The sequence below is a fragment of the Petromyzon marinus genome (assembly GCF_048934315.1).
Source record: "Petromyzon marinus isolate PM22_M1 ecotype Great Lakes invasive population chromosome 84 unlocalized genomic scaffold, UKy_Petmar_22M1.pri1.0 chr84_unloc.3, whole genome shotgun sequence".
Taxonomy (NCBI): Eukaryota; Metazoa; Chordata; class Hyperoartia; order Petromyzontiformes; family Petromyzontidae; genus Petromyzon; species Petromyzon marinus.
The window spans coordinates 2,110,848-2,116,891 of record NW_027422640.1 but is presented as its reverse complement, the minus strand read 5'-3'; the positions used below and the strand labels follow the sequence as shown (position 1 = coordinate 2,116,891).

The 6,044-nt window shown below is 48.2% G+C and overlaps 1 long non-coding RNA gene across 4 annotated transcripts in view; it reads left to right on the top strand.

The window, feature by feature from the left end:
• LOC142908447 (uncharacterized) overlaps positions 1–6,044 on the top strand; it is an 82,127-nt gene that overhangs the window by 52,803 nt on the left and 23,280 nt on the right. For all 4 annotated transcript variants that reach the window (XR_012931779.1, XR_012931781.1, XR_012931782.1 and 1 more), the window contains exon 3: positions 2,566–2,632. This is a non-coding gene — a long non-coding RNA (uncharacterized LOC142908447). The remainder of the gene's footprint in view (positions 1–2,565; positions 2,633–6,044) is intronic.

The following is a 6,044-nucleotide window of genomic DNA, read 5'->3' as shown; positions in this document are numbered from 1 at the left end:
CTCACTCCTCAGTGTGCCGGGAAAGGTCCTGCCAAGGATTATTCAACACTGCCTTACCAGGCATGCTGAGGAGAGGCTTGCGGAGCCCCAATGTGGTTTCAGGAAAGGGTGGTCCTGCACAGATGCCATATTTTCTGTCCGTTTGCTAAAGCAGAGGTGTAGGGAATTCCAACAAGACCTACATCTCTGCGTTATTGACCTGGTAAAGGCCTATGACACCATCAGTAGGCCTGGGCTCTGGGTTCTTCGTGCTTTCGGAGTCCCTGACCCGCTGCTCACGATCTTTAAGGACCTTCATTATGGTGAGCGGACCCAGGTAAAACTACATTGCCGGGAGTCGGAGCCATTCCCTGTTCACCTTGGGGTGCGACAGGGATGTCCTCTGGCTCCAACATTATTTAACATCTATTTCGACCACGTAGTTCGTGAAGCCTTCAGTAGCTGTACCGGAGGAATTTCCATCTGGTACAGATACAGTGGGAGGCTGATCAATGCCCGGATGCCGTCAAGGGATGGCTCCCTATTGGTCAACTACGTTATGTATGCCGATGACCTGATAATTGCGGCTCACTCAGAGGAGGAGTTGGAGGCGCTGCTGCTAAAACTGGAGTGTGCCACTAAGAGGTGGGGCCTTACCATCAGCCCCACCAAAACGAAGCACCTGCCTGGGTATTTTGTACCATCGGGCAATCCACCCCCACAACTCCCAATCGGTGATGGGGCAGTTGTGGAGAGAGTGGAAAGTTTCCCATACCTGGGCAGTGTGCTCATGACCGTCTCCAGTTTAACAGCAGAGGTCTCACTCCGAATCAGTCGAGCGGCATTATCTTTTCAGCAGTTGCGTAACGCTGTGTGGAAGCTACCTGGTCTGTCGCTCCACACGAAGCTTCGGGTCTTCTCAGCCACAGTCATTCCCTCCCTTCTCTACGCTTGTGAAACGTGGACCCCCCTAATGGAACATCTTTGCCGGTTAGAAACGTTGAGGCTGGCCTGCCTCCGATCAATCCTGGGTTTAACCAGGCTGGATTGTGTGAGAAGCTCACAAATCCTCGAAAGATCTGGACAAAGCCCCATCAGTGAGCTCCTCTGGCAGGCAAGGCTGCGTTGGCTGGGCCATGTAGCCCGCATGCCCAATCACTGCATGCCCAAGCAGCTTTTATTTGGCCGGATCGAGGGGGCTGAACGGACGTAGCACGGGCTAGAGAAGAGATGGAGTGATGTGGTACAGCAGGATGTGGAGCTGAGTGGACATGCCGATAACTGGTACCAGCTGTGTCAAGATTGGCCTCTGTGGAAGAGGTTCGTGAAGGACGCTACTGGGCAATTGGAGGCAGTCGCCCTCCAACAACAATGGAGAGCGGAGGAGCGACGCTCACAACAACGGGCAGAGCGCCGGATGGCTAAAGCACAGCAAGTTGGCACAGTAAGGGGCACAGGTGGTGCATCAGCCAGTCATCTCAGTCAGTCGACCTGTGGCACCTGGGTCTGCCCCGTGACCTCCTGCCAGCGGGCGGGCGTTCGACACTTCACGTGGCCTCAAGGTGCACATGGCCTGGCACAAGCGTCGTGGTGACATCACCGCCACTTAGTGGCGAATTGCGATTGTTGTTGTTGGTGTTAGTGATGGTGGAATTTTTGTTTGCTGGTGTTAGTCGTGGTGGTGTTAGTGATGGTGGTATTATTGGTGCTGGTAGTGGTGTTCGTGGTGGTCTTAGTGGTGGTGTTAGTGTTGGTGGTATTATTGGTGTTAGTAGTGGTGTTAGTGATGGTGTTAGTGGGGTAGTGTAGCGGTTAGCGCGCTGCGCTAAGAACCTGGCGACCTGGGTTTGATTCCCGCTCACAGCCAACATTGGTGACGATGATCTGAACTGGTCCTGGGCCTCACCCTAGACCGACTCAGCCTTAAATGAGTACCTGGTGCGAGGTGCAAACATTGCCACTGGGGAGACAAAGGCGGCCGGGCGTGGTGTTGGCCACCCACCCCCTCGTGTGCCGTGCCGGCCTTCATAGGTGCTCGCGGACAGCACTTGCCCCAACAGTCTGTTAAGGCTATACGGGGGATCTTTGTCTTTGTTCGTGGTGTTAATTGTGGTGTTAGTAGTGGTGTTCGTAGTGGTGGTGTTCGTAGTGGTGGTGTTCGTAGTGGTGGTGTTGGTGGTGTTAGGAGTAGTGTTAGTAGTGGTGTCCGAACAGAGGAGCAACGCTCACGACAACAACCTTTGAGCCGGGCATCTAAAATGCAGCAAGTTGGCACAGTCATCTCAGTCAGACAACTCATGGCACCTGGGTCTGACCTGTGACCGCCTGTCAGTGAGCCTTCGGCACTTCACGTGGTCTCAAAGTGCACCTGGCCAGGCACAGGCGCCGTGGTCACATCACCGCTACTTAGTGGTGAATGGCAGTTGTTGTTTTTTATGTTTTTCATATTGTGGGTGACTGGTGAGGATGTGAGTCCGTGTTGATGATGAGAGTCCGCATTGTGACGTGACGTGCGTTTAGACGTGGGTGTGTCACGTCCCTTCAACTCTGCGTGTCCCTCACCTCTGTCTCCCGCTCTCCACGCAGAGACCCGGACCACGCGAGAGACACCGTGAGCTCTGAGCACCCTCGTCTGCAAGTTGCTACTATGGAGGTACATGTGGCTCCTCGACAAAAAATGTAATATTTTTCACGGATAGACCCCGTCAAACGCTAGAAATTGGCGGGGATGTCTCTCTAGTGGGTCACGGGGCTGTTAGGGTCGCACAGAAATCCCTCGGAATGGGAAAACGGGTCATTTTCGTGTTGCCACATTGCATACGAACGGCATGAAACTTCCAGAGGCATTTGCAGCAGAAATGCATGTGCACTCAAAAAATTGAATATTTTTCACGGATAGACCCCGTCAAACGCTAGAAATTGGGTGGGGGGGGGGGATGTCTCTCTTGTGGGTCACGGGGCTGTTAGGGTCGCACAGAAATCCCTCAATGGGAAAACGGGTCATTTTCGTGTTGCCACATTGCATACGAACCGCATGAAACTTCCAGAGGCATTTGCAGCAGAAATGCACTCTACGCCCGACCTTATGGAAGAGGTACGTGGATGACACTTTTGTCATCTGGCCACATGGCCAGCCTGCTCTAGACCAATTCCGCGACCACATCAATTCCATACACCCAGCCATCAGATTTACCATGGAGGTCGAAAAAGATGGCAAACTACCCTTTTTGGATGTCTTAATTAAAAGGAGACACGATGGTACAATGAGCCACTCTGTCTACAGGAAAGCTACCCATACAGATGCTTACTTGAAACCGGATTCCCACCACCATCCATCCCAGAAGAACTCCCTCATCAAGACTCTATACCATAGAGCCCAATGCATTTCCGACCAGGAACACATTACCAGTGAACTCAAGCACGTACACCAGGCTCGCAGGGCTAATGGTTACTCCGACTACACAATCCGCCAAGCCATCACTCCAGTCATGAAGAAGGATCGTTTTGTGGAGCCACTCAAAACCATTACCTTACCCTACATTGCAGGGGTCACTAAAAAGATCTCCTGAATAAACACAAGATCCAGGTCCGATTCAACACAGTACATAAAATCCGTGATCTGGTTCCTTCTGTAAAAGATGCTGTTCCAGACATACAGTACCCAGGCGTTTACAAACTGAAGTGCCTCTGTGGTAGTAGCTACATTGGAGAAACCAAACGACATATCTCGGACCGCATCCGCGAACATAAAGCAGACTTGAAACACGGTAGAACGAACTCCTCTGCCATGGCAGATCACTGTTTTAATTCAGTGGGCTCACATGACATTGACTTCTCCAAGACGGTGGTTCTTTGCAACCAACCGGCTACCATGAGAGATTCATTCATGAGGCCGTTCACATATACAAGCACAGAGACAATTTCAACCGAGAAGATGGATTCTGGCTTAGTAACCATTGGAAAGATGTTTTAAACCATTTCGGTTCTTAATTAATTGTATTTTATGATGACCTTCAGACCGCAGCTCTTTCGCTGGCATTGACTCTTAATACCTCTCACACCACGGTTAATGGTATGGTTTACAACATGGAGTATAACAGCGCCTCGCAGCTGTCTCTCTCCCCCTCCTCCGTTCCGACCATGGATGAACTCGTCCGTCTGAACGGGGCTCGTAGCTATCCGTGGTGCTAAAGTTGATGGTAAGAATCCACCCATTTTTTCACCATATAGCATTGTGATATATAACGACTTATTGTTGGTAGCTTAGCTGATTGGAGAATATACAGAGTTTATTGATAACATTGAGGTAGTTTATATTTTAGTTTTGTTTTTTATTGGTTTACTATATAGTATTCATTATATAGTGTATACCCAGTTACTGTTAATAGCTCAGCTTATTGAAGAATATATTGAGTACATTTATTATATTGATGTAATTTAGACTTAGGTTTTTTCACATTGGTTTACTATATGATAGTCGAGTTGTTGAAGCCCCTTTGGCGTCCATGTACTAGGTGCCTCTGTAGATGTGTAGGCTTTGACTTTAACATAGCTATTTCTATGACCAGTCACAAGCTAATCCCTCAGTTATTTCAATGCTAAATTATCCTGTTTGATTTGTACTAGGTGCCTCTGTGGATGTGTAGGCTTTGACTTTAACGTAACTATTTATATGACCAGTCACAAGCTAATCCCTCAGTTATTTCAATGCTAAATTATCCTGTTTGATTTGTACTAGGTGCCTCTGTAGATGTGTAGGCTTTGACTTTAACGTAACTATTTCTATTACCAGTCACAAGCTAATCCCTCAGTTATTTCAATGCTAAATTATCCTGTTTGATTTGTACTAGGTGCGTATTTGGATGTGTAGGCTTTGACTTTAACGTAACTATTTCTATGACCAGTCACAAGCTAATCCCTCAGTTATTTCAATGCTAAATTATCCTGTTTGATTTGTACTAGGTGCCTCTGTAGATGTGTAGGCTTTGACTTTAACATAACCATTTCTGTGACCAGTCACAAGCTAATCACTCAGCTATTTCAATGCTAAATTATATGATAATTCCTTTGTCAAGGCGCTCTGTTTTTTCTCACACAGCTTAAAGGTCGCGGTCTGAGCTTGGCTGTGTTCGCTCCAGCGCTGTCCTCCAGACAGTCTCGTCCCTTCGCCTGATGAAGGCCGCTTGTGTTGTGGCCAAAACGTCGTGAGAATTGTATTGTGTTATTTTATTTTATCATTTTATTATTTTATTCTCATTCTACGTGACTTTACCGAAAGAACCAAAGAAGATGAATCATTGCAGTCACGAAAGCTTTAAATCGAAATTTCCTCAAGGTCCTTTCCCAATCTGTTGGTCAGTAGTTGAGTGGTCCGTATTTCTGCTGGACGCATGGTTTCGTTCTTGATTATCTGTGACAGGGCGCTGGCTTCTTGCGTCATCGTTTGAATTCCCGTAGAGTCTTTTCCGACTTCTTCATCTTCTGGATCCTTGTGCTGCTCCGGCATTGACTGTCCCCATATATGTCGGGATTCAAGGTTCATAATGGGTTTAAGGCGATTCATTAGTTCGATCCCAATGATCAGCTCTTTTCCTGGGTTCTGTACGACATATATTGGATGGCTCATGTTGATTTCGTTGAACGTGAGCTTCATCATGACCTTGCCCAATGGTCGCATGTGGGTCCCTTCGCATCCTGAGTAGGTAAGCCTACTTGGCATCATCTGTCGTGTTTCATTCTTCCTCTGGAGGGCAGTCTGGAGTTCATCAAATAGGTCTCTGGATATCATGGATATTTCTGCTCCAGTATCACTAAGGCCCTGGCTGGTTAATTCCCCCAGATGGTACCCTTTACCCTCTGGTACCACTTCGGTGACTGCTTTGGGGTTTCTTGAGTTTTTTATGTTCACTTGGGCTATCTTTGCGTTGGGTGCGTCCTCTTCCTGTGTGTGTTCTGTTGGTATTCTTGCCTTTGCTGTTTGCATGGGAGTCTTCATACTCTCTTGGTGTTCTCTTTCCATCCGAATGTGGTGGGTGTATCGACTCCTGTTGGCTGACTGTGGGCTA